The sequence below is a fragment of the Panthera tigris genome, chromosome F3, assembly GCF_018350195.1.
Source record: "Panthera tigris isolate Pti1 chromosome F3, P.tigris_Pti1_mat1.1, whole genome shotgun sequence".
Classification (NCBI taxonomy): domain Eukaryota; kingdom Metazoa; phylum Chordata; class Mammalia; order Carnivora; family Felidae; genus Panthera; species Panthera tigris.
In genome coordinates, this window is record NC_056678.1 from 28,741,279 (window position 1) to 28,758,860 (window position 17,582).

Consider the following 17,582-nt stretch of genomic DNA (forward strand, 5'->3'; position numbering starts at 1 on the left):
AGTGTGAAATCTACAGGATTTCACTTTTATGTCTATTTTGCTTTTTGACCTTGGCCTACTCATGGTCACACACACACACACACACACACGGCATACCACTGTCTCTCCCATAATTCCAAACAGACCTGTAATTTTGGAGTCTAAGTGACCTCTGTGGGCATCCTAACTCTTCCATTTGCGAATCATGTGAGTTTGAGAGAGTCCCCTGATCCCTCTGAACATCAGTTCCCTCATCTATGAAAGAGAGACAATACACCGAACTCACAATGGATTGCTGTAAGAATTAAAGTGAGACCACATACAGCGCTTTATCATTGTAAGTTCTCAGAAGAACTTTAGTCTCTCCTGTGTGCTTGACCTAACCCTATGAACCAAGGGGTTCCTGGCCAAGCCAGACCACCAGCAAATTTCAACTCTATCGTAACTCTTGCCATTTATTGAATCTTCTGGATAACCTCACTGCATACGTTTGAGATGAGAAAGAATAAATCCTATCCATCAGATATTGACTGAATGCCTACCGGGTGCCAAACAGGAGCTCTGTGGATATAGCAAGGTTGCTGCCTTCTGTGAGCTTCCGGTCTAGAGAGGGCAGGTGTTAAACAAACATAAAGTTAAAGTTCTGGTCAATGCAATAAACAGAAGGTAGAGAGAACAATGAGAGCGTCTGAGGTTGGAGGATCAGGGAAGGCCTGTCTAAAGAAGTGACATTACAGTTGGGGCCTGAAGGTGGGGGAGGGGGGAGAGCAGGGGGAGAGAGGGAGAGGCAAAATGTAAGGGAAGAACTGCCTCAGAAGAAGGAGGAACGTGTAGAAAAACTATGGAAAGGCAGAAGCGTGGCAATTAGAATTGGGGGAGCTCAAAGAGAGAGGATTGGTGGTAGACAGTGAGTAAGCTGGAGAGGCAGGCAGAGACCAGGCCACATGGCACTTGGATTTTAATTAACAGGACTTTGACAAATTTTCAGCAGAGCACTAACCTCATCAAATGGCATTAAAAAAAAAATCACTGTGGTTGCTACATGGAGAACAGACAGAAGGCGAACAAAAATGTAAGCAGGTAGGCAGCAAATTTAGATGTTATTGCTTTAGCCCAGGTGAGAGATTCATGGGGTAGGAGGGAGGGGAGGAGGTGAGACGTGGCAGTAGATCAAGAGGGCTCTGGGATCCACTGGAGAGGGGAGCGGATGGTGAGGAAGAAGGTGGACATTTCCCAAGAGGTTGTAGTTCACTACAAACTCGGAGGAGACAACTGTATAGGCCGTACTTCAGCGAAAGGCCCGCCTGATGTGGTCCCTCCGAGGGCACTTACCTCCCCCTCTCACAGCTGCTGTGTTTCCTGTGGGACTCGTCCTGATTGTGGGCACAGTGTGTGTCCAATATAGTCATGATTCCTCCACCTCTTAACTGACTCAGGCATGGGCCTGTGACCCACTCGGCCAACGAGACTTTTGCCATGGTTTCTGAGAGAAGAGACTCTCGCGCTCTATGGCTGATCTTGAACCCAAAACCTTGGAGGTTATTATTCCAATAAGACAGGAGAAGGCACCAGGGAATGGAGCCAATACAGAGCAAACAAAACCAAGATGACCAGGAGCAGGTGACAACATTTGGTGGATCCTCTATACCAAACCGCACCATAAGCCACACACATTTTCTTTTTATATAAGCCAGTTTGGGTTGAGATTTCTGACACTAAAAATCGAGAGTCTGAATTGAAACACTGCAATGCAAGGAACTGGAGAAAGTGAGAAATAATTAGCCTATATGGAAGTCTCTAAGTTGACTCTCAATGATTCCTGCCACCTGCTCTTCATGCCCTGTGTTTCACCTTCCCCTTGACTGTGGGCTGCTAATGAATAGAATAGAGTACAAGGGATGGGATGTTCCTTTAAAGATTAGGTTATGAAAAGACCATGCGCTCTCTCTTACTCTCTCTTGGGATCTCTCTCTCTGGTGGAAGCCAGCTGCCATGTGATAAGCCAGTCCCAAGGAGAGACCCTTGTGAGCCTGGAAGTGGAACTCCTGAGGTCTTCCAACTGCCATGTACGGGGAGCTCGAAAGCAGAAGTTACCCCAGTCAAGCCATGAGATGACTATAGTCCTAGACAGCACCTGAGTACCGCCTCTCGACAGACCCTGAGCCTGAACCACTCAAGAAAGTTCCTCTGAGATTCTTGAGCCCCCAAAGCTGTGAGAACGTGAATGTTCCTTGTTTTCAGCGGCGAAGTTTCGGGGTCACTTCCTATGCAGCAACAGATAATAATCCAACTTCTAAGAGTGAAATCCCAACTAAGCTTATAAAGTGTCAGTCAGGCCTGAAATATGCAAATTACTTTAAGAAGGCAATTCCTCCAAGGCAAAAGCACATTCATCTGAAGTATTCATAACCCTAAAATTAGAATATGTTAATTAGAAGGAAAGTTGGACGTCATCGAAAGGATAGCAAAAGATTGTCTAGAGCAGTGGGTCTCAAACCTGAGCCTCCATCAGAATGTCTCAGAGCGCTTATCAGACACAGATATTGCGAATATCAAGTTGCCACGTGATGCTGAAGCTGCTACTCCATGAAGCACACTTTGAGAGTCCTGGATGAAAAGCAGGATTGGGTTCACTCTGCTCTGATAGCTCCCAGTCACAGAGGCCGTTTCTGCAGTGGTAAGAAATTGGGCTAGAGACAAGCCATGGTTTGGCTGACAAATCATGGCAGGCACACATCACCGTTCAGTTTCATTCTCAAAGGGGTGCGGTTCAAACGTTCTTTCCACGTGCAGTACCTCCTACACGTTTGGTGCCATTTGTGGTACAAGAAATGTACTTGTTCACTCATTCAATTGTTCATTTATTTATTTAGTACCATCTGTGTAACAGGAAGGCATTTTTCTAGCATTCGGGGATATAGAGTAGCGAAGAAGACGCGCCAAATCTTTGTAATCGTGGAGCTAAAATAAGGAAAGAATGACACCAGTAAAACTGTGTCCATGTCTATTCAGCAAAACATCACTGAGTTGCTGAGAGGGTTTCAGATTAAAGTGCTTCCCTCTGAAAAGTGAAACGAAAAATATCGCTTTTCCCTAAAACTTGGCAAAATTCATCAAAATCAGGACACTCACTTGGTGAAAAGTCACTCTCAAATATGTAACACTCAGCAATATTTTTAATGGATTTGTATATGTGCTTACTTTAAAATAAATACATGTGCACAAACATATGGAGAAAGGTAAGATTTTCTCATGCAAACAAGAGTCTCTTTTATAATGGCAATTCTTAGTTCCATATGATTTCTTTTTAGTTTTGAAAATTCATGTGAGTTGAGACACTCATCTTTTGTATATAAACGTGGATCCTTTAATCATGTAGCCACCAGCATTAATTATTAAAAATAAGCTAATATCTACATATAATTTTGCTCAACTAGGAATAAGGTACTGAATAAAGGCATTGTGAAGCAAAGAAATCCTTGTAAAATGGTCCTCTGTTACAATAGAATATATTCAGTTTACAAAGAGGAAATTCTGCTCCAGATTTCTTTCCCCTTCCAAAACCGAGTATCATAAACTATCAGTAGGAAATGAACATTTAGCTGGTATGTATCTAGATTTTAGCACTCTTCACCTCTGGCATCACAGGTAAATCTTCCACCAACAATGAATTCATTAGGTAAGTTTTTTAAGTCTGCCAATATTGGGCAAACTAATTACATCAAATGTGATGCTTTTTATTAAAATCAGCCATAAATACAGAGAGAACTAGAGCATTTTCAATTTTTCTTGATGGCTTTCATTACCTAATGAATTTTCAGCACATCCAGTACTTTATTTAAAACTTCTATTTGTTGTGAATATTTGCCAGTCCAGCATTTTCCCTTCGCCTGAGACCACAAATTCTGACAGCAATGAAGAACAAATCAATTTTTTTGTGTGTGAAGAACAAATCAATTCGATCTCTCTTCTAAAATGAAGTCAAAGACATAAAGGTAATAAAAAAAGCAAATAGAGAATGTGAGTAATTGGAATCTCCTAAAGGTACTTTTTAATGTGTTCAATGACCAAAGATCTTAATTTCACCATATGCAGATTTCAAGAATCTAGCTTTCCTTTATACCTTTCTGTGACTGTGATTAAATGAGCACATACAAGGCTCGCTCATGGCCATCTACTAAGTTAATGGCAGAATTGTATCACCCAGGGTGTGTTTACTGTATAAGAAAGCTATAAAACAAACTAGAATGTGGCTTTTGGTAGAATTGAAAAAAATTAAGGTGTTTGTGTTGATCTCTCCAAATTCCACAAACAGATCAAGGCAGGCTTGCCATACCACCAGTACCCGGGACCTTTCACTAATGGCCTCATCTCCACGTTTGTGACCCATTCTCTGCACACTGCAGCCAGATAGATCCTTTAAAAATAAAATCTGCTTAAGTTGAAGCCCTGATGAAAAGCATACACTAGCTTCCCATTGCTTTCAGGACAGAGACCAAAATGTGAAGGGCATCTCCGGGTCCTCAACACCTGTGCCCCTGTGCCCTGTCAATAACAACGGTAGCAAGAACAACAGGAATCATAACAATAGGTAACATCTATCAAGGCACACTCGCCAGCCATTCTTTTAAAACCCTTTCATCTATTATCTCATTTAACCCTCATAATAACCGTACGAGGTAACTACTATTATTACCTTCGGAGAAACTAAAATAACTTCCCCAAAGTAACATAGCCAGTAAGCCAATGTCCATTTCTATATAGGGCCCACCACCAGACACGCAATTTCCTCTCTGTGGGTCAGCCACCAAGCAGATTTCCAGTTTCTGGACTATTCCACCCTCCTCCTTTCCTTTAAGACTTCACGCACATCAGATCTTGCAGCCTAGACTGTGCTCACTCTAGTAAATAACTCACTACTAGAAAATAACTTCCACTTGTCCTTCAGACCTCAGCTAAAACACGCCTTCCTCAGAAAAGGCCTCATAAGCTTCCAACAAGATCAGCCCACCCCCACACGTACACTCATCATTTTCCTGGTCACGACTGTTATGAAGCTACTCGTTTAAGTCATTATTTAGTAACTGCCTATATTATTGTCCTAGGGTTGCCATAGCTACGTACCAAAAACTTGGGTGGCTAAAAACATCAGAAATCTTGGTCACAGCTCAGAGGCTAGAAGTCAGAAATCAAGGTGTCAGCAGGCCATGTTCTCTCTGACAGCTTGAGGGGAGCATCCTTCCTTGCTGCTTCTAGCTTCTGGAATTTGCTAACAATCCTTGGTGTTGCTTGGCATATATATATATATATTCATTACTCCAGTCTTCTGGGCATCTTCTTGTGTGTCCTCACATTGCCTTCCCTCTGTATCTATCTCTGTGTCCCAGTTTCCCCCTTCTTAAAGGACACCTGTCATTGGATTAGGGCCCACCCTACTGACCTCATTTTAACTTGATTACCTCTTAAAAGACCCTATTTCCCAATAAATCATACTCTGAGGGACGGGGGTTAGGAGTTTAATATGTCTTTTTGGGAGAATACAATTCAACCCATAACATCGCCTGTAAGACCAAAACAAGTTCCAAGAGGGAAAGTACCTTGTCATCTTGTTCCTCAGCACAATATCTCACACATAGTAGGCACAAAAATCAACATTTATTAAATGAATGAAAGCTCATTTTAAGAGGTATTATTGAGAGAATTTTGCAATTAATCAGGGCTCAGAATCTCAATGCCTACAACACCAGGCAGTAAATATACATACCAACTGGGTCCAATGAAATGGAGGAGAGACTCTAGTTGGCTCTAGTTGATTACTGCCATGAAAGAACATGGATCCAGTCTATTAGGTGTTCTAATTTTTCAAGAAAAGTCAGATATCTGCATTGTTTTAGAAGACATCTTTCAATTTCAAAATGGAGGCAACTAGATCAATTTTCAAAATCAACAGTGTGAAATTAACAATAAAACATGTCTGTAGGCTGCACACGGTCCTTAGGCCCTCTGATTTAGCCTCTGGGTTAAGGTAGCATCAGATGCCCTGGGAGGTCACATCTATAATAAAATGCGATGATTTTATTTTCCAGGCTACAGTAAGTGTTGAAACATCTTATTTCAATTGCAGTCATACAAGGCTGGCAGGGTGAGGCAAGTGTGGAACTCCCCCTGGGCACAAACTTTAAAGGAGTGTCAAAAAACAACAATCAAGATAAATACTATTTTAATACATTTTTAAAAATGATAATAATATAAAAAATCCATGATGATCAAACTTTCACAATTTTAAATAAGGACCAGATCCAACCCCACATTTGAATCAGTTGGTGTCACTCCTCTTACCCTATTCCTAGCCTCACTGCCCTCTTTCACCAGTACCTTCCCTGCTAGATCACATATGGGAACTCTCTTCTATTGCATAATTTCCCCTTTCCTGGAGCTCCAAGTACTGGGCTATGCTATAGACAAAGCCACCCCTCATCCACCCCAAATTCTGTGCCCCAACATGCAGTGCACTGCTAAGCTGATGAAGTAACTTATGGTTCCTGTGGGTTTTCCAGTTCATCTTCCTCCTTTGAAAGAGTGAATCTTGAGTGCTGTCATTTCTTCTCTAAGACAGTGCTACCTGCTTCTGATGGAATTGGCTTAATTATACTTTTCTCCCAGGCTTCAGCTTAATGCCTGCTTCCTTCTGTTGTGCTGCTAGATGCTTCAGATGGGGATCTGGCTCTAGCCCTGCAACAGGAAGAGTTGCTGGGGCCCAGAAGATGCAGGTTAGTCCCCATAGAATGTTCTTAGGTTGGCCCAGCTTTCAGCTTGGAAATCACATCTGAAGTGCTTGAAGGCTAGATATTACAGACAGCACTTTTGACCTTCCCAAAGCAGCCACTCAAAATACAGACCTTATCTATCTTCACCACAAACCCTTCCATGACATAATTAATGTCCATGATTAGGTAATAAGTGAGGGCAAATGTTAATTCAGGGTTGTCACAATCTCTACAAGCTTCTCTCAGACCTGAGAGTCACAAGACATGTCAGCATCCCACTAGGACTACAACACAGCCAGTTATGTAAATATATTTGTGACCTGCCAAAGCAGCCATTCAAAACATTTGGAACCATCATAGAAACTTCCACACCTCACAATCCCTGTAACTATACTTTGAATGAGAACAAGATATAATGAGGAAAGTTAAGCTTGGCCCCAAGTTCCTCTGAAATCTCTGCTTCTTCAGACATTAGAAGATAAAAAATGTAATCAGGTAATTAATTTAATTTGAACAGGACAGTTGCCTGATCCTATATCTGACTATTCTCTGCAGAGAAATCTCTCCCTGTTGTTTACCTGTGATAAATTTGATCACAATTGCCCATGTGTCCTGATATACACTTATAGAAAATTTTGCACTTGTGTGTTTGTCTTTATGTCTGGCTTCCCCTAATTGACTAAAAGCTCTCTGAGGGCAGGCATCTTACCTGAATTCTTTTTGATATATTAGTGGGCAGCTTTTTGTTGAATTGTGTGACCAGATGACCACCCCTATCCCAACACACACAAAATCCCCAGGTTTTACGACCTTCAAACAAGGATTTCATGGTAACTGTGACATTTATGATCAAAAAGCATTTAATTCACATCAAGGTATCTTAGGTACATTGAAAGCCACTATATTTCTTCCATGTCTTTCATGATCTCCTGTAATTCTATTATGGCACAGATTCATATGCAAGTCAGCATAGCCCAGTGGCCAAGATTAACAGCTGCCTAGATTCAAGTTCAGGCCCAGCCATGTATGAGCTGTGCCTTGTTTTGTTTTTGTTTTTTTGTTTGTTTTTTGTTTTATCTGTGAAATGGGGATGAAAAGATATCAACTTCTTCTTTCTAATGAGATCTTAATGAGCTAATCCTTGAAATGTGTTCAGAATAGTGCCTGGAATATAGTAAGAACTCAATAAACATTAGTCACTATTAATACTGTTGTTTCCACTGATGGCACTGAACCATGGAGAGAGTAAAGAATATGGACTTGAAATAAGAAGTGAAACAAAGGAAGAGGTCAATTATTTTCTGGGGCTCAGCCCAGCAAACACCTGGAGGCTGGCTTTAAAAATTTTTTTAACGTTTATTTATTATTGAGGGGGGGGGGGAGGGGCAGAGAGAGAGGGAGACACAGAATCTGAAGCAGGCTCCAGGCTCATGAGCTGTCAGCACAGAGCCTGAGACGCAGAGCTCGAACTCACAAACTGTGAGATCATGACCTGAGCCAAAGTCAGATGTTTCACTGACTGAGCCACCCAGGCACCTCTGGAGGCTAGCTTTTAGGAACCAAATGGGCAAGTGGGATTCAGGAAGGAATCAGGTAATCCAGGCTGCAAAAGACAGAGTCAGATTCTAGCCCTTCTGTTCTAGAAAGAAAAGAACACTGCAACTCAGGTAGCTCCTTCCTGGGGCAGGGAGCTTTTCCCATCTACCTGATAGGAGTGAAGCCCTTACTAGGATGCAGAGAACAAAGGACAGGGAAGTGGCATCCAGTTAGAGAGAAAGGGAGACTTTAGGTGGGTTCAAGAGGCTACTCTGGGAGCCCAGAAACAGATCTAAAGGTCTATTGTCACCATTATAGATATAGTGGTGCCACTTTCTTTACCATGCACATACCGAGATCTCCCTTTGGCCCTGGTCCCAACATTTTGGACTCTTGCTATCTGAAACTGTCCCTTTAATCGTGTTGACTACTTTGTATCTCCTTAGCAACCATGATTACTTTAAACTCTTCTGGGTTTGCCTGACTTTTTTCCCCTTTCATTATTATCAATGTTGTTTTCTGGACACAGATAAAACTCTTCTTTTCCACAAACAGGTTTTTGGTTAAAGTAAAACTTTTATATCCCCAAGCTGTTGGTTGCTAAGGGGACCAGTGTATGCAAATAACCTATAAGCACAACAAGGGCCCGAGGAAGAAGTTTGCTATTGGGCCTAAAGGTGTAATGTGTGTTTACTTCTACTGTGACTCAGATATTGTACCTGTTCCCCCTTTGCTCATTTACTAAGGATTTCTCTTACTCCTCTCACGTTATGCTAGCATCTTAACATACACACACACACATAATAATGTGTCACATGATGCTCAGTTTAATTAAAACCAAGATGTTGAATATTTACTGTTCTAGTTTTAAACTATTGTTGATAAAAATCTATTGGCCATCAAGTCCAGCTGTGAACAGAATAAAGTGTCTTTTTTTTCATTTTCATATCCACTCCAACAGTGGAATGCTAAGTTTTGTGATAGTTTTTCTTTGGAAGAAAGTTGGGTGGAAAAAAACTTTAGTGTTTTCCATTAATATTTTCTCAAGAAAGGGAGCCAGTGTTGTGTTGTTCAGATTCCAAAATGCCTTGCCAACCTTCTTGGTAATTAACTGTAGTGTTTCCTTTGCCTAACGTGATGGATGCCATTTGCACCATTTTTATATGGGGCATTATGTTCTTCACATACTATATCTGCATATTTGGGGGCAGCGTAGATTTTAAAACCCCGGGCGTCTTCCCTGCTGCCCTCAGCCCTGAACTCTGACTTGGGGGTTAAGTCCCCTCCTTACTGTAATTCTATAACATATAATTTGTGTTCAGTAAAAATCAAACCAATGTTATTGTTTATAAAGGACTGTACTAAAAGTCCAGAGACTGGGTGATAAAAATATGAAAACTGGAAAGCCCTCTTTGTGAAGACTTGATTATCTAGCTGGGAAGACAACATTTCCCCAAAGAAATAGAAACAATGAATTATAAAGGCACACTTGGAAGGGACCATCTGTTAGGTATACAATAAGTATCTATTTAAATAAATTATAATGGGATATTGGCCAGTCATATTTTGAGGACTTCTTTTTGAGGACTTCTTTGTTAGCAATTTGTTTAAACTATTAAATGTGAAAGTAAGTTATTTTTTAATTCAATTCATGATGACTTTTTGTTGTGAATCAGGTCTAGATCTCCTCAACATTTTCCAGTGAAGTCATCACAGAGTTGATCCTTCTATTAGAAACCATTATACATAACATGATTGTGATCAGCACATTTGATTGTATTTGTACATCTCTCTTCCCCTCTTGGCGTTGTGTCCCTTACGGTAGGGACCATGTCACCCTCATGATTGTGTCCCTAATGCCTACTACATAGTAAATTCTAACAAAAGCTTGTTGAAATGAACTCAAGTATTTCAGCAACCTCAGAGACTTTTTTTATATATATTTTATAAATTTTTAATTGTTAAATACTCCAAAAGAACAGAAAATAGCACAAACCTGGATTTTATTTGTTTGTTTGTTTGTTTATTTTTAAGTAGGCTTCATGCCCAGCATGGGGCCCGATGAGGGGCCCAAACTCACAACCCTGAGATCAAGACCTGGGCTGAGATCAAGTATCAGATGTTGAACCAATGGAGTCACCCAGGTGCCCCAACATAAACCTGAATTTTTAAAAGTACTAACATTTTACCATATTTGCTTCAGATATATATTTTTTTCCTTTTTTGAGGAAAAACAGATTACAACAAGAGCCCCAGCTGACCCCAGACCACCCTGTTCCTCTCTTCTTTTTCCCTCCCCCCAGATTGCCACTCTTCTGGAGTTGGTGTTCATTTATCCTTCTTGTGACTGTAAGTATCTTTCCCATGTATGTATGCAGCCATAAAATATAAACTATTTTAAATTTTTTTAAACATTTATTTATTTTTGAGACAGAGAGAGACAGAGCATGAACGGGGGAGGGGCAGAGAGAGAGGGAGACACAGAACCGGAAGCAGGCTTCAGGCTCTGAGCCGTCAACCCAGAGCCCAACGCGGGGCTCAAACTCACAGACCGTGAGATCGTGACCTGAGCTGAAGTCGGACGCCCAACTGACTGAGCCACCCAGGCGCCCCTAAAGTATTTTAAATTTTACACAGTGGTATCTTATTATATGAATGCTTTTCAACTGCCTTTTTTTTTCCTCACTCCGAATTTATGTTATCAAGATTAATCCATGTTGAGATATACAGGTTTTTGTTTTAGAATGATCCATTTTCCCTGATCAAATTTAGAGTAAAAACCTCTATCATTTAAAATCTAATACTTGGCCTTAACTTATGGAATAATGAGGGGCGCCTGGGTGGCTCAGTCGGTTGAGCGTCCGACTTCGGCTCAGGTCATGATCTCATGGTCTGTGAGTTCCAGCCCCGCGTCGGGCTCTGTGCCGACAGCTCAGAGCCTGGAGCCTGTTTTGGATTCTGTGTCTCCCTCTGTCTTTGACCCTCCCCCGTTCATGCTCTGTCTCTCTCTGTCTCAAAATAAATAAATAAATAAATGTTAAAAAAATTAAAAAAAAAAACAACCATGAAATAATGAAAGAAGGTCCTGTAGACATCAGACAAAGAGAAAGGGGCAAAGAGGCTCTTCCATGCCTTCCTACCCTGTCTGACTACCTTGGCCAGCCCTCTCTACTGACTACTATACCAAAGCAAAAACTCCTGAGTTAAGAGCTTAACTTAGAGTTAAAATATCCACATCAGAAACAGTTCAGCAGTCACCAGATCCACACTCCGTTTAGAGCACTGGCTGAACAATGCTCTGAAATTCTGAAATTTCAGAAGAGACATCTTTCTTTCCCTTCCTCCCAATTTTTCTTCCAAAGACATGTGACTTGTTAATGGCTAGACCCCCTTAGTACATGGGTAGCTAAAGCAAGTTATCCAAATTTTCCCATCAAATACGAATGTATATAGTATTTGTGAAAACAAAGCAGTTGCTTAGAAAAAGAGGCTTGCTTGCAAGTTAATTACATGCACAATTTCCTAACAGCATTTGCCTAGACAAAGTCCCTTTTATCACTTGGCTCCTGGGTAACTAATTCTCATTTAATGTGACACTGAAAGATTAAGAAGTCATAATTTACTTCTAGTCAGTAGCCATATGACCGCTGCTAAGGAAAGACTGTTTCTGAGGTCTGAAATGTTCTAATACATGGATTTTATGTATCTCAATTCATGCCTTTGATGCTAAAGTCCATTTCTTGCCTTTTATTCTTTTTTCTTCCCTGAAAATCTGGCTAAAACTAAGTATCAATGAGAAGTCTTTTGAAAAAATTTAAAGAGCATGTAAGTTTCTTTGCAACTTCTGGCTCAAAGTTTTGTTTGCATCATGTTTTATAAACATCTGCTTAAAGTATTTAGGTGCATCTCTATGTGTAAGAAAGCAGATCTTTGATAATATAATGTCTAATTCCTCCAATTAAAACTACTTTAAATAAGCGACATGTTGCAATTCCTGCACATTTGCAATCTCTTATCACTTTTCATTTCCAGAGTTTCCCCAAATCAAATAATGACTTAATCTGATAAAACACAACTGAAATGGAAACACTGCTTCACACTCCTGTACAACCCACAAACACAAGAACTAACGAAGGCATACGGCGGGGGGGGGGTGGTGGGAAGCCTTAGCAGGGAGAGGAAGTCAGACCTTTTCTATTTGAAACTGCGTAGGAATTTAAGTAGAAGTATAAAACAATTACCAGAGAAAGACTTCAGCTTGAACACTTGAATATTAAACAACTCAGCCCTTAATGAAGCTTGGCCTTGATGTTTAAGAAAGACAAAGAGTAGCCTCTGTTGCCTGTCTCCTGGAAAACCAGACTCAGCTGTAGTTTCATCCTCTTCTTCCCTGACCCAGGTTCCAGCTGTACCTATGACACGCCGTTGCTTTTCCAGTTACCTGCATCCCTTTATGGAGAAGCTCAGTGTCAGAGCGGTGAGCTCGCTAGAAAATACTGAGCAAGTCCAAGCCTGCTGGAATCACCCAGGGAAACAAACACTGTTCTAGACATTGGATTCTGCAGCTCATCATCACCAAGGCAATGTAGCCAAATGTCCTATGTCTAGCATTGGGGCAGTTTCTAAATTTTCTACACTCTATGCCATCCAGTTATTTATTTTATTTGGATCCCTATTACACACACACACACACACACGCAACTGAGCCAATTATCCATGGCATGAAAGCTTTTAAAAAGGCAAAACTGACACAGTTTTGTCTCAATTATCAGGATATTTAAGATATTTCAGGTAAAGGTGGTATTTTAGTTTGAATGATTCATGTGGAATCTCAGTTCTCTAATTCTCTTCACGTGAGCACATATAAACTTACCTAGCTTACTTAGATTACAACAAAAATGCTAATAATCAGATAGATAACAATCTATTTTTTCTCTGTCCTCCCCTACATCATGTTCCTTTTTGTACTTTAGAGCTCTACTCAAGTGGATTCATCCATAAGACCTTCTTAGATACATTCTGTGAGCTACTTGCCACTCTGTTCACCTTTAAGCTCTCACCTTTTCAGATCTAACCAGCTGTTAATTTTGTTTCCCTTTGAAAATATTGTGGAGGGAGGATTTTTCTAGTGGCTCTGTTTCTTTGTGTTCTTTCTGGATTTCCATTTGGCATCCTATCCCCCAGTTCCTAATGCATCCCAGGACCCTCTGTTATGGTACTCCATTAGGGGAATGAAGTTTAGTCTATCGTGCATTATGTGTTTCCTTCATTCTTCTCCCAATCAGAAGTAACCTGTTCTGCATGCCATTTCTTCAGAGGATCCTGAATAAGGCTGACTAGCTAATATGGTATAATGATTGACGCTGGATACTTCTTTTAGGTAGCATGGATGTATATAGAGGAAGCTTTCCTCAATAATGGCAAAAGTTTCAGCCATCATAACAACTTAATAAAATAGTTTAATTATCTTCAAAGATGATTTTTGGGGTCTTAGAAGTCTGAAAATATATGGCGACAATCATAGTCCAAATACCTAGTAACTGTTCATGAAGAAAAGTATCACTAATTTCAACAAATTGGGGAAAAATACAGATCAAATTAAAGAAAAGTCCATCTTATTTTTAAGGTAGTTTAAAGAAATACTCCATTCCCTTTCTTGGCTTCCATAATGCTGACAGCAGGCTTAAATTACCTCTTTACGCCAAATATTAGGTAATTTAGGGAGAAGCTGACAGGCCAAGAAGAAAGGTTTTTTTGCTCACTGTCTGCCTGAATCCTACAGTGAGTCTGTCACTCAGAAACCTACCACTCCACAAAATCTCTCCACCATACCGCACATTACTATTAGTTCTCATAAATATAAATGGACCACCAGGGATCATCAAATACAAGAGGAAATTCTTTAACACACAAAAAAAGATCAAAACAATAGAAAAACAAAAATCTCAGAGAAAAAGACAATCCAGAAACCAAAAGAAAGAAAATTTCAGAGAAACCGTAACTATTACTCTGAGAGCTAAGAGAAGTAACTAGATGAGATGATGGACATACCAATTAGCTTGATTGTGGTAATCATTTCACAATGTATACATTTACAAAATCATCACATTACATACCTCAAATATACACAATTTTTGTCAATTATATTTCAATAAAGCCAGAATAAAGAAGTAAATCTTTTAAGTGAAAATTTGATAAAATTAATTAATAACAAAAAAGAGAAGACATTGCTTGCATCCACAAAATAAAAACAGGAAGGCATAAAAAATAAAAATTCAGAGAACAAAAAAGATATTCTTGGAAATAAAAATTTTGGTAACAGAACTTTAAAAACTGCAAAAAAGTTTAAGCAGGTACCGTTAAGGATATTGCCCCCAAAATATAACAGAAAACACGAAGAATAGAAAATAGGAAAGAAAATATAAGATAGAGGATTAGTTCAAGAACTATCATGTTAAAATTATAGTAGTTCCACAAAAAGGAAAATAGATAAAATTTTACCAGAGAAAATTATGAAATATATGATACAAGAAAAATTTCCAGAACCGAAGACCAACGGTCACCAAACTGAAACAGCTCGCAATAAATGAAAAGGCTAGAACCTGCCAGGGCATTGGAGGTAAAAATAAAACCTCAAGAGAGAAAAAATAAATCACACACAACAAATCATGATTCAGAGTGATATTGGTCTTTTTTGAACTTATGAATATTGATACCAGAATTTAAAGACACTTTAGCAATAACTTCAAATTTCTGAGTGAAAAATTTCGAAATGAAAATTCTATACCTAGCCAAACTAATCATATGCCAGTATAATATACAATTATTTTCAGTCATGAAAATTCTCAAAATTTTTACTTCCTAGGCTGAGATGACATTCAAAACGTAAAAATCAGTGTGGCATGACACTTCCACTTAGGTCAGAAGCCCTACATCAGAATGCATGTCCATCATTAACACGTGGAGCATAATGTAGACTCTGCCCAGTTTCCATGAACTCTTCCTTAGCAGCTATGGGATGATATGCTCCAACAAAGCTAAGAAATAGTTTAAGAGGGGTGCCTGAGTGGCTCAGTTGGTTAAGCGTCCGACTTCGGCTCAAGTCACCATCTCACGGTTTGTGGGTTTCTGCCCCAAGTCAGACTCTGTGCTGACAGCTCAGAGCCTGGAGCCTGTTTGAGATTCTGTGTCTCCCTCTCTCTCTGCCCCTCCCCTGCTCTCACTCTGTGTTTTTTTTTTCTCTCTCTCTCAAAAAGAAGTAAACATTAACAATTCTGAAAAAATAAGAAATAGATTAAGAAATTGGAAGACGTGGAGCACAGGGTATAGAAGTGAGGCAAAAGCAATTCGAGGAAACATGGTAAAGGGAAGCCCCAGGGCTTCAGACATTAGATAGGCTTACAGAGCAAATAATCTGAGCTGGAGCCAAACAAGTAAAAAAATGAACTTGACTGATGTCCTCGTGGATGGTGCACTGAGAAAAGGTTTATACTTCTGTCAGAGACTTGAACAATACAGTGATAGGTACATGGGGAGATAAGTAAATAAAAACTAAAACTAAGAATTACTAATTCTGGAGAAAAGACGAGTAGCACTAGAAAAGAAATACACTCATATATTTCTATATGGGTCACTGTGAGTAACACTTTTTAATCATAATGAGGTAAGCACTGAATATTGACTTAGCCAATAATTGTGGTATAACATCTTTGTAGCTTGTACCTCTCCCTAAGCCAGTATATGCACTTAGTCAACAAATCCCACAAACTCTAAGTCATAAACAGTTTTAAAAGTCACTCATTCTTGTCTATCCCACTACCGAGTCTGTCCCGTCTTAACTGGAGACAGGTAACTCCAACTGGGGGATTTGCCCAGGGTCCTGATAGGGTCGAGTCCAGGGGCAGAAACTAGAGCACTAAAAGCTCATTAAACTAAAATGAAATCAAAATAAAGCTGGGGAGAGTAATTAGGGTAGAGGAGAGAAATTACCCAAAGAATTATGTTATTGAAGACAGTAATGACAGCAAACAGACATATGGCAAATTGGTCAAAAACAGACTCCCAATTGAGTTTCTGTCACTTATTTGCTTTGACTGCTTTGTTCCTTTCTCTTCTTGAAAATGGAGATAATAATAGTACTTTCCTCACAGGGCTGTATGTAGGAATTATATAATTTGTGACATGTAAAGGCTTAGATTTGTGCCTGGCATATGGTAAGAGCTCAATAGATATCAGTTATTATTGTTGGCACCATTAGTGTCCAAAGAGGCAGGAAAAATAGCTTTCAAGTGCTCATGAAATGTTGAATAGAAAATCCAAAATGCAAACACGCATGGAGATGTGGATGGAAACTGGTTAAGCAAGATGGACATGTTACCTCAGCATTTTTACCCGGATTACTGCAGTAGCCTCTGAGTTGGTGTCCTTGCATTGGCCTTGTTTCTAATCTTTTCTCCTTATTGTGGTCAGAGTACAATTCTGCTGAAAGCTTTCCAGCAGCTTCCCACGGCCCTCAGGGTAAAATCCAAGCTACTGGCAAGAAACAGAAGGCTCTTCAGTTGCATATTTCTTCAGTTTCATGTTCTACCTTGCTGCCATGTGTTGTCACCCTAGTTTCCAGCCGACTGCTATGCTCCCCCAAAGAAGCCAAGCTCTCCAATGCTTGGACCCATTTGCATAAAATCTCACTCCTTGATCCAAATCCATCTGGCTAACTTCCACTCATCTTTCAGGACTCCTTCTAAGATTTAGCATGACTTTCTCTTTTCTTCTCTCACAGAACCTTGCTGGACTGCTCCTTCTAGCACCGAGTTCAACTTTTTGTTTTGTTTTTTTTTGTGTGTGTGGGTTTTTTTTTTTTTTTTTTTTTTGGAGGCTTTTGATTACTAATTCAGTCTCTTTACTAGTACCCAGTCTGTTCAGATTCTCTATTTCTTCATGATTCAGTCTTGTTAGGTTGTATGTTTCTGGGAATTTATCCATTTCTTCCAGGTTGTCCAATTTGTTGGCATACCTTTCATAGTTCTTAATCTCACTGTGTTGTATTCATTGGTTTTTTGATGTGTTCATCCTTCTTTTAAATCAGGGCCTAAATCTTTTCCTTCCTGTATCCCCAAATTTTTGACCAATGCCCAGCTCATAGTAAATGCTGTAATAAGTATTTGAAGACCAAATGAAAAGTTTGGGATTAGTAAAACTTACTTTAAACATACCAAAAGATTTTAAAAGCAGGGCTTTGGTTAAAACGAGCCTTCTGTGGTCTTATTTGTACAATTGTCTAATCAATTATTACCTGATAGT